Raw genomic sequence first — 12,611 nt, 5'->3', positions numbered from 1 at the left:
ACACACTCATCTCTTCCCACACACACTTCCCAGGATTCCCTCCTATATTACACACCACACTTCAAGTGTCATTTCCTCAGGAAAAATTCTCTTGACCCAGCAATCTAGTTCAGGTTCCCCTGCAACATGATCTGAGTGGACACTGTCTCTTTCTTCATAGCGTTTAACTCATGAATACTCAACGAATAGATGCTAAGCCATAGGAAAGCTGAGGCTATATCTGGTTTTGCTTACCATTGTGTTTCCAGAAGCAATCACATCACCTGAAACTCAATCACTGTTTCTCTTTTTTTTATGCTCAAATAGCCAACATATATAACATCATTAGTTTTTGAGGTAGTGTTCAATGATTCATCAATTGCATATAACACCCACAGCTCATCAGCCCACGTGCCCTCCTTAATAGCTATCACCGGTTACCCCATCCCCCTACCCCACTCCTGTCACAATCACTGTTTCCTAAATAAATATATAAACTGCATTTCCAGAATTCAAGTGTGATTATGTTCTCCTCATGTTGAAATCCTTTACATAATCTTTCCTTGTGCTTGAGATAATGTTCAAACCCCTTTACATGGCATGTAATTCATGTCAGGCCCTGCTTCCCGGTCAGTCCCCAACCTCATCTCAGTTCGGTTGCATTATATGAGTATTTACTAAGTGCACCTTGGATATACCAGATGATGCTGTGTGCAGAGGTCTGAATGATGACCAGGATAAATACCACGAATACACTTCTAGACCTTGTAGTCCAGGACAAGTATTAAATGAGCAATGGCAACTTTGATTTACCAAATATTTTATCAGTTGTAAAAACACTCCCTCCTTCACATGTAATGTTCCAGCCACCATAGCAAGTCATTTTGTTTGCTAAGCACTCCATAGTCACTTGTCCTTTTTCCTTTGCATAAGATGTTCCCTTGTATTTCTTATTTGGCACACTTGTGTTTTCTGTGTTGACCTTTCCCCACTCTCCACCCAACTTTGCCTGGCTTGCTCTTTCCCACTAAAATTCAAATCTTTCCAATGTTGCCCCTTCTTATGAGCTCCTATAGAACCTTGTATACTTCTGCTACATTCACACAGCTCTGCAAGTGTCTCTTATTTGACAGTACGCTCCAGGAGGGCAAGCCTACATCTGGTTTGGTCAAACATGCCGTAGATGCTCACTAAATAGATCTTAACTGAGTGAATGAATGACAGTTAAGTGAACGTGTGATCAAAGTGCCGTGGGGGTTCAGAGTACAAGGATGTTACTATGTTACATATGAGGAATAATTTAGCAGCTAAGATGCCTTATTTAACCAGGAGAAAGTTTTATTTGGGCTACAGTTTTAGCAAAATATACTGAATGTGCTTTTGCTACATTGGTAGAATCACCAATGTATGGTTTCTCACATTCAGGCAAGAAGATGAATTGTGAATGGGTAAGAAGATTTCAGCTGTCAGCGAGGACCTTACTCTAAGCATAAATCTTTTCTTGCAAACTCATACCCTTCTGGGCTGGGTATTAGAAAAAGTTAGGGATTCTTGAGTACAAGCTACTTACAGACAAATTTTTTGGTGTTCCTATCCCTGACCGGATAGGACAGCATCATATCTTATTACAAGCAGAGAGGTTAGCAAGCTGGGTTTTCCTGGATGTACTGATGGACACCATTGTTGTAATCATCCAGTCCTGCCAAAAGGCCATGGAAAGTTTGTCCTTCTCACTGTTAGAACCCAAGACAGGTTGGGAAACCTGAGTGTGGTTCCTAGCTTGAAAAATACTGAGATAGTAAAAATAACGTGTTTGTGGCAGAGGAAAAAATGTGACATATACCTTGTAAGTGGCTACAAATAGCCATTCGTCAAGGAGACTGGAATAGTGCTTGGGGAATTCCTATAGACTTGGGTACCTATATATTGGAAACTTGGCTATTTTTATGTTGTTTTTCCCTCCTTTAATTATTTTCACTTTGTTCTCTCTTAGGACTTAATAAATTTCTCTTTGAAATGTCAGCTGGGACGCCTGGGTGGGTCAGTCGGTTAAGTGTCTACCTTCGGCTCAGGTCATGATTCCAGGACCTTGGGATCAAGCCCCGCATCAGGCTCCCTGCTCCGCCGGGAGCCTGCTTCTCCCTCTGTGGCTCCCCTTGCTTGTGCGCGTGCACGCTCTCTCTCTCTCTCTGTGTCAAATAAAATCTTAAAAAAAAAAGAAAAGAAAATGTCAACTGGTCCCAAATATGCAATGAGGAACCAAGGAAAAGTGTGTGTTTTGTGTTATTAAAAGATAAACTGAGGTACATTGAAATTTTGAAGTGTGTATTTCAACAAGTATCGACTGGAATCGGAAGGTAGCACCAAACGGAATGTGATTTGAAGACTTCAGCCAACAGGAGTTGAGGAAAGGCAGAGGCAAGGAACAGAAATTATTTGATTGGCTAAAACTTAAGCTGCCTTATTTGGGAAAGACTAGTTGGCTGCTTGTGATTGGTTGGTTTTAGACTTCCTTTCTCATCTTTGAAGCATTTGGAGGAACTGATCCTGGCTCAGGTTTCTGTTTGTTTTTGTAGTCCCCCAAGGCGTTAGAGCCACCCCTGTCTAGTGGCCCCTTTGTTTAATTACTTGAACAGTGTCCTCTTTGGCTGGTTTGTCTTCACATGTGTTACCAGGTATGGTCATAATATTAAAGGGGTGTTATTCCCTGGAGGGTTAAGCAGAGGTGGGGCAGCAAGAATTAAAGTGAGGGAGACTGACACAGAGGGATAGTTAAGAGAAGAGAGACTCCACTTCTTCTGCCATACTTTACCCAATCATAAATCCTTCTGTTTTTATCTAATGACAAATTCAATTTTCCAAGTCTGATACTGCAGCACAATCGATAAAGACCATACATCTCAGGATTTAATGCTTTATTTTCTTTATTACAAAGAATGTTCCCAGGATGGTGATAATGATGATAATGATGATGATGATTATTTTAAACAAATTATTAATATTTTAGTCACAGCTTCCATGTCTTACTTAGACTACTTTTAACATTTTATTTATTTGTTTATTTATTTATTATTTATGTATGTATGTATGTATTCTGATCTCATTACATGAACCAACACAGACCACATGGAATTGTTACAGTTTATTTTATGCTTCTGGTATTTTGGAGAGAATTTTTAAACCATTGAGAGAGTTTTGGGTGCCATTAATCAAAACAAAAAGCAAGCAAACAAACAAAAAAACAAGGAGAAAAAAAAAAAAAAAACAAGAAAAAGAAAGTACCCGTCTCCAAATGAAATTTATCAGTTGTTAGCCAAGAGAAATGTAAAATAGCCTTCACCTTTGGGTTATCGCTTTGCATTTAAATGCTCATAACTGTTTTAGAAAGCTCAACGCCCACACCACAGGATCTTGCTCCTCTTTAATTTTCTCTAATTTGTGTAGTGAATAACCAAATACTCATAATGCAATTAGAAGATAATCAGGCTTGTAATTATGTTAATTGCTGGAGACTTACATCAATCCTCCAACAAAGTGATAGGATTTCAGGGGAACTATTAACATAGCAAGAGAGTGAGGGGGAGACTGTGTGGGTGACTCCAGAAATTGATGAACAGCTATGGTTTGTATCACTGAATAGCACTGAGGACAATAGAGACATACAGGAAAGGGGCCTTTAGGGGGTTCCTTAGAAAATGGTTTTAGGTTCCAGAAAATCAACCTCTTTTGTTGGTTTCTTTCCCACAAATAATCACATTGTCCACCTGTTTTATCATAAGAAGCCTAATTCAAAGACAATAGATAAATAGGTGAAAGAGAGAATTGACTTTTTGCCCATTAGCACTGTCTTCCACATTACTGAAAACCCAACAGCACAAAACAAGACACAGTTATTGCCTGTATTTCTGCACTGGAAATGTCCTTTGCTCATATGAGGATGACCAATAGTCAAGCTAGAACTCTGTTGTAATCTGCCTTTAGATGGCTACTCACCCATTAAATCTTCGTGGCCTGAACATTAAGTTTATTTCTAAATACAATCAATTACAACGTGAATTAAAATTTTTCTATTTTCTTTAGAGTCGGCTGGAGCTAAGCTGGACATCCTGGAGCCTGCTGTGGACAAGCCTTTCTTGCCTTCTTCATTAGTACAGACCATCTGAGAAGCCTATTCTCTCCTTTCTTTCATCCATGTGTGCCATGTGGTAGGACAGGTAAAAAAGGTCTGTGGTGTGGTTTAACAACAACTTACAAAAAAGGTTTATGCCACCACATTTTTACCACCTCGTGAAGTTAAAATTAAAATTACCTTGAGCTCCACATCAGGCTCCCTGCTCTGCGGGAAGCCTGCTTCTCCCTCTCCCACTCCCCCCACTTGTGTTCCTGCTCTCACTATCTCTCTCTGTCAAGTAAATAAAATCTTTAAAAAAAAAACAATTAAAATTACCTCACAAAGAGATGTGGAGAAAAGGAAAGCCTTGTGCACTGTTGGGGGGATGTAATACAGTATAGAGGTTCCTTGAGAAATTAAAAATAGAACTACCATATAATCCAGCAATTCCACTTTTGGATATATATTGGAAGGAAATGCAAACACTGTTTTGAAGAGGTATCTGTCCTTCCGTGTTCACTGTAGCATTTTTTACAGCAGCCAAGACATGGAGACAACCCAAGCTACCACTGATGGATTGATGGATAAAGAAAAGGTGGAACATAGATATACTGGAATATTATTCAGCCAGGAAAAAGAAGGAAATTCTACTGTTTGTGACAACATGGATGGACCTTGAGGGCATGATGCTGAGTGAAATAAGTCAGACAGAAAAAGACAAATACTGCATGATATCTGACTTATATGTGGAATCTAAAAAACCTGAACTCATAGAAACAGAGAATAGATTGGTGGTTACCAGAGGGGGCAGGGGGAAGGGTAGAGGGTGAAAAGGGTAAAAAGGTACAAACTTCCAGTTGTAAGATTAATAAGTTCTGGGATGTAATGTACAGCATGGTGATTAATAATAATACTGTATTATATATTTGAAAGTTGCTAAGAAAGAGTAGATCTTAAAATTTCTCATGACAAAAAAATTGTAACTAAGCGAGGTGATGGATATTAACTCAACTTACTGTGGTAATCATTTTGCATTATATACGTATATCAAATTGTGATATTGTTCACCTTGAGCTGATACAATGTTAAAAATATGTCAATTATATCTCAATAAAATTGGGAACAAATAAAGGGGGAAAAAAGACCATAGGTCATTTATTTAGAAGAGAGAGTTTGGTCAAAACTGATGCTAAATTATATTGAATCACCATTGGCCCCTTGGTCAAAACGGGAAATAATAACCTCAGAAATGTTTTGTTTTTTATCTGAGAGTAAAGGACCAAGAGATCTTCTTAGCAGTATTTGGCGGAATGCCACCTATCAATTATGATTATGATAAATTGAAAGGCTTTTTGATTTTCAAATGTACATAAGCTAAAATGACCCTCTGCAACAAAAGTAGGGTCAGAAAAACCCAATCTCTACCATCGCTACTCAGTGTTAATACACACAATAGCTCATTCCCATCATAACTTATATTTGATATCCTTAATATCAAAATAAAGTGACAAATTTGGGTTTGTAGTTCACCATATGCTTACTGCTTCTGGGCCATTTGGGAAGCATATTGCAACTATACAGGGCATAATTAAACTGTAAGAATGCTATAAGCTGAGTTAAATAAGGTACATTACATAATATTCACCGATTTTCTGCCACATTTTTTGATTAATTGTTAACCATTAAGGCAAACACAGGTTCTAAGCGTTTATAAAAGTTTGAGTCATTAAAATGACCCACAGTATTAGATTTTACTGGCTGCTAGAAAGCCAGAAAGGAAAATACATGCTAAACCCAAAACTATTTTAAAGGAGGTCCTTCCTCAGAAGGTTATCAGTCAACAGGCAATTTATTTGTAAGTAGCAGAATCAGGCCATCATCAATAAAAGAGTAACCATTGGTTACAAATATTAAAGAATAAATGAAGGATTTGAAAAAAGGCCAAATTTTATGAAATGGAGTGATAGGAAAATATATCACTCATAGAAACTAGAAACTTTTCCTGTAACTTATTTATGGTTGGCAAATTGTCCAAAAACCTAATTAGACAAACTGATGTTCTTGGAAGAGATCTCAGACTAGCTCATTACATTAACTCCATAAATTTGTTCTTTCAGAAATCCCCAAACAGGCAACTAATCATACAGAGAGTTTCTTGCTTTTTCTCATTCTTTAATTTCAACTTTTATCATTGGCTAGAGTTTTATTTTTACTGAGCACAGAAGTAATTTACCCAGAAAAATTTATTTAGCTTATAAACCATCATTTAAATTTAGATGCAAGTTTAGAGATAATTCGGTTAACATTCTAGTATGATTTCTCATTAATATAAAAATGTGAGATTCATCTCCAACCTCTTTAGTTTATATAATGAGAATAAAATTTATTATAGTATGGAATTTATGTAAGGAAGGAAAAGATGCTCATCCTGAAAATTGTACTCTTTAAGATTGAATTGTACTCTTTAAGATTTAAGATAACCCGTTTCTTTTTAGTTGCCTCTCAAGGTCATGGAACAGTGAAGTGTCAATGGCAGAAGACGAATCATGGTGATATGGTAAAACTCATAATGAATAGGTGGCTTACATTCTAACTACATGTCGGTAAATATACTATATACTCTTTATAAATAACTCTTCTGCATGATGTAGATGGGGTATAGTAGTTTCTACATTAAAATATCACATTTTAGACCAATTCGTTTTAGGAAATGTTATAGCAAGAAATAAAAAATACATTTTGCTTTCATATTCCTTCCTTTCTCTTACCAGTGTGCTTTTTTTCTATGCTCCAGTTTATCCTATAATCAACAAATTTAGGTCTCTGCAGATTTTCCCCAAATTGCGTGCAGGTTTCTATTAACTCTGTAGCAAGATTTTAGCTTATCCCACTTCATGCTGATTTATTTCCTTACTTGTTAAAATACTTCAAATGAGTGATTAATGCAATGGAGAGTAGCTAAAACCTGTATTTAAAGTTTAAAAGATTATTGGGCCCAGACATCCTGAGAGTATTAAAAAATTGAAGGGTGGCTAGACATGAAGTCTGAAATTACTTAAGAACTAGTATTTGTCAAAATCAAGCTTATGGCTCTGGATGGGGACATTCAAAACGTGTTTTAATGGTAAATATTTCAGCTGTATAACCTGAAATCCTCTGTGAAAACTTTAGAAAGAAATGCCTTAAGCTATGACTAAATTATTTAAGGCTTGTTCTTTTTGAAGTTTAATTTGTATCCCTAAATGATATTAATAGTCAAAAAGAGACTCAAAGTTGAAAATGGATGTATGTCATTTCTGTGATAAAAACAAAAACAAAAACCTGGTGCCACGTTTGGGTACTAACATGAAAATTCACCTTATTTGGTTTATATGGAAAAAAAACGGAAAAAAAAAAAAGAAAAAAAAGAAGGACTTTTTTTTATAAGTTCAATATTTTGTAATCATTTTTTTCTGGTTAAGAGATGGCTCAAGGGGTGCCTGGATGGCTCAGTTGGTTAAGCATTGGTCTCTTGATTTCCACTCCAGTCATGATCTCAGCGTCATGGGATGGAGCCTGGCATCGGGCTTGATGCTCAGCGGGGAGTCTGCTTGAGATTCTCTTTCTCTGCCTCTTCCTCCTCCCCCCACCTTGCTCTCTCTCTAAAATAAATACATAAATAAAATCTTAAAAAAAAAAAGAAAGAAATGGCTCAAAAGTTGTTTAAAGGATTTGGGTTGTTGAAGAAGAGGGTGGCTGGTCATTGTCTCTACTGGAGTTAGAAGAAGAGTTAAATATGTGCTTTCCATTCATGGAGTAGAAACTGTTTTCAAGAAAGGATGTAGAAATAGTAAAACAAACTTTTGAGGAGATTTAGATAACGCTGTTGTTTCTGTGTATGTGTTTGTGCAGAATTTTATGAGTAATATAAACATACAACTACAAAGGTTTGACTTGAAAGAAATCTTTATAAATTTGACCTAAAGGACATGTTAGTTTAGAGACAAGTAACCTTTTAGTGGTTGTAAGGTCATGGAAGTGAAGATATTGAAAAATGAGATAGAAAATTAGATTTAAAAATATACACACTAATGTAAGTTCATTAAACTCACAGTTAGTGATACTGAGAAGGTTATAAATCTTGATTGAAGGAATATTATTACAAAAAGGGCATGTAAGCCTAGAAAAACCCACAAAACTCTGTATTTAAACCAAAGGTATACCTTAAGATAAAAATAAATTTTAGGCACCAACACTGCATTTGAAGGCTTATCTAAATAAATCAAATATGGTATTTTATTTCACAAGAAGTTCAGAATATGCCATTGCAAATACTGTTTATAAGTATGGAAAGGTGTACCTTTTTCAACAATTTGTGATATAAAATGAAACAGCAATTCTAATCACCACAGTTATGTTAAAACTAAATGATTGGGTTACTAAAACATATGTCTTTATAGGAGTGACAATGAAGTTGTGTTTGTGAGTTATAAGACTCTAAGTTATTTATGAGTTATTTGAAGTCAAATTGGCAAATGATACCTATAGAGAAATCTGAAGCAAATGGGAAATTAAGAAAATAATTAAATCATCAAATTATGATGACACCTTTGGGGAGTATGAATTGCCAAACAAGCTTGGTCTACTTGACAGGTTCCCTTAAAGGGACTGAAGAGAAAACCCTCCTTATGGTTATTCAAATGAATAATTATTATTTTTGTTAAAGCATCCTACTATTACTGGTATGGAATGAGGAATTCATAAAGTATTTTGATTAAGCACACTAAAATTGTGTTTCTCCAGTTAATATATGAACTGAATTAGAATTTATTGAAGATAAAAATGTCACTTTAGATATGTAATAACTCCTGCAGTCTCAAATGAATGGTAATATCTCAAATGGATGATAAAAGATTAAGTCCATTTTACATAATAACTCATGTAATTTAGAAAGCAATTGACTGGGTGGAAAAGGGCTCTGTTTTTAATACTTCTGATTTTCCTATAAATGGAACAGAATTGTGGTGCAAATACAATCCTAAATAGTAAATAACTCTCTTGCTCTTCAAATCTAGATTTTACTTTTCAGTGACTCATGATTTGTAAAAGTACCCCTCAAATTTTCATCTTTAGGACTACTAGTAAACCAAATCACCCTACTCTGATACCTTCTAGTATTTGTTTCGTCTCTGATTTTTAATATTCTTAAACAAGTTAATCTTAACCATAGTCTAACTTTAGATTTATGGCAGGGTCTCCATGTTCTTGATCTCACTTAATATAAATACAGTACAAATAATCTTCTTTAAAAAAAAAAAGGGGGGGGGCGCCTGGGTGGCTCAGTCGTTAAGCGTTTGCCTTCTGCTCAGGTCATGATCCTAGGGTCCTGGGATCGAGCCCCACATCGGGCTCCCTGCTCTGCAGGAAGCCTGCTTCTCCCTCTCCCACTCCCCTGCTTGTGTTCCCTCTCTCGCTGTTTCTCTCTCTGTCAAATAAATAAATAAAATCTTTAAAAAAATAAAAATAAAAAAAAGGACTTTAACTTTTTAGCAAGTTTAGGTTTACAGAAAAATTTAAGAGATGGTGAAGAGTTTCCATATATCTTCACTCAGCTTTCCTCTTTATTAAAAGTTTGTATTAATCTGGCACATTTATTACTTTTGAGGAACCAATACTGATACATTATTATTAATTTTTTTAAAGATTTATTTATTTATTTGACAGAGAGAGGGAGAGAGAGAGCATGAGCAGAGGGAGCTGGAGAGGGAGAAGCCGGCTTCCCACTGAGCAGGGAGTCCGATGCGGGGCTCGATCCCAGGACCCTGAGATCATGACCTGAGCCGAAGGCAGATGTTTGACTGAGCCACTGAGGCGCCCCTTGATACATTATTAACTAAAGTTCATCATTTATTCAGATTTCCTTAGTCTGCACTTAATTTTTTTTTTTTTTTCTGTTTCAGTACCCATCCAGGATCCCACACTCCATTTAACCATCATTTTTCTTTAGGCTCTTCCTGGCTGTGAGAGTTTCTCACTTTCCTTATTTTTGATGATCTTGACAGTTTTGAGGCATACCATCAGTTTGGGATGCCTTTCTATAGGAATTTGTCTGATGTTTTTCTCATAAATAATCTTTTGCTCTTCCTTCTCATTTACCTCAGATTTCTCCTCACTGCATCCACAAGTCTTTGCTGTGCGTGAGTAAGCTGTTCAGAAGGATTTTTATCACTGGGGAGTTTTTTTTTTATTTTATTCTTATGTTAATCCCCATACATTACATCATTAGTTTTAGATGTAGTGTTCCATGATTCATTGTTTGTGCATAACACCCAGTGCTCCATGCAGAATGTGCCCTCCTCAATACCCATCACAGGCTAACCCATCCCCCCACCCCCCTCCCCTCTAGAACCCTCAGTTTGTTTCTCAGAGTCCATCGTCTCTCATGGTTTGTCTACCCCTCCGACTTCCCCCCCTTCATTCTTCCCCTCCCACTACCTTCTTCTTCTTCTTTTTTTTTCTTAACATATATTGCATTATTTGTTTCAGAGGTACAGATGTGAGATTCAACAGTCTTGCACAATTCACAGCGCTTTCCAGAGCACATACCCTCCCCAGTGTCTATCACCCAGTCACCCCCTCCCTCCCACCCCACCCTCCACTCCAGCAACCCTCAGTTTGTTTCCTGCAATTAAGAATTCCTCATATCAGTGAGGTCATATATGTCTTTCTCTGCTTGACTTATTTTGCTCAGCATAATACCCTCCAGTTCCATCCACGTTGTTGCAAATGGCAAGATTTCATTCCTTTTGATGGCTGCATAATATTCCATTGTATATATATACCACATCTTCTTTATCCATTCATCTGTCATTGGACATCTTGGCTCTTTCCACAGTTTGGCTATTGTGGACTTTGTTGCTATAAACATCGGGGTGCATGTACCCTTTCGGATCCTTACTTTTGTATCTTTGGGGTAAATACCCAGTAATCTGGGGAGTTTTTTGAGGAGTCTTCTATGAGTGCAAAGAGATGGTCCCTTCCTTGGGAGCAAACAGCTCCTGGGTGACAAGCTCCTTCTAAAATTGAGAACAGCAGAAGTCTGTCCACCTTGATCATCAAATTCTGCTGCCTTTATTGTAGATTCAACTGCCCCACCTCACAGTCTCTGTTGGAAGCTGTTTTTGCTTTTTAATTTTTTAAAGATTTATTTATTTATTTATTTGTTTGTTTGTTTATTTATTTATTTATTTATTTATTTTAGAGAGAGAGACAGCATGAGTGTGAGAGACAGAGAGAGAGGGAGAGAGAATCTCAAGCAGACTCTGCACTGAGCACAGAGCCTGACATGAGGCTCAGTCTCAGGTCCCAGAGATCATGAGCCAAAACCAAAAGTTGGACACTTAGCAGACTGTGCCACCCAGGTGCCCCTGGAAGCTGTTTTAAGACAAAGGAGTTTAAAGTTATACAAATCAAATCATGGTTACTTAAAGTCATAAAATAAAAATTGAACAGTATTTTAATTTTTTTCATTACAGGGTCAGAAGTAGTTCTAGTAGGTAGCAAAATATGCATCTGTACTTTCTATATTTATCAAAAATCCATTTCTGATCAATGTTATTTTTTTCTCTTTCACAGGATGTAAAGCTTTCTTAACAGTTACATGTCATATGAAATGAAATTCTTTAAAAGGTTAACAATCTGGCAAATAGTAAGTATTGAATAAATGTTTACTAAGTAATAACTGATTGAATACATAATGAATAACACATTTTTGATCCATGTGACCTTGGGCAAATTTTATTCATAGATCATCTGATACTTACTATGTGAAAGATATTGTGCTAGGTGTTCTAGGTGAAGCAACGATGAAAAAAACAAACAAAACTGAAGCCATATGTAGCTCCTTCTGCTGTTTCTGGTTTTTATCCTGATCTGCCCTTCTGTGCCACTAGGGAATCCTTGACCCTAAGACTAAAGGCTTGGTGACTATCATGCTTTTCCATTATTATTATTATTATTATTTTAATGGACTCTCTTTAATAAGTGAAGTTTTTTTAAGATTCATTTATTTATTTATTTACTTAGAGCAGGGAGAGGGAGAGAGAGAATATCAAGCAGACTCCGTTCTGAGCATAAGCCCAACATGGCACTCCATCTCATGATCCTGAGATCATGACCTGAGCCAAAACCAAGAGTCAGACACTTAACCAAATGAGCCATCCAAGCACCCTCATGCTTTTCCATTATTAATCTTGGGAAATATTTAACCTTTCTGAGCCTTAGTCTCATTTTATATAACATGGGAATGATGCTATCCATACTATAGGTTATTGTGAGAATTATATGAGGCAAAATATGTGAAGGGGTCAAGTCCAGAACTCTGCCCTTGGCACAAGCTGGCCAATATCAAATCCCCCTCTTCTCCTTCCCCTCCATCGTTTTCTGAAGCCCTCTCTAGTTCCATATGTGTTTTGTTATCTCTTTCCCTTTCACATTTCGGTCTCACTTTAAACCTTATTTGCCTTTAATACACACATTATTC

This window comes from Mirounga angustirostris, unplaced genomic scaffold (genome assembly GCF_029215605.1).
Source record: "Mirounga angustirostris isolate CCGP_5_RB_7025 unplaced genomic scaffold, mMirAng1.0.hap1 SCAF_4, whole genome shotgun sequence".
In the NCBI taxonomy this organism is placed as follows: Eukaryota; Metazoa; Chordata; class Mammalia; order Carnivora; family Phocidae; genus Mirounga; species Mirounga angustirostris.
The sequence above is the reverse complement of the archived record's forward strand: the minus strand, read 5'-3'. Positions refer to the sequence as shown.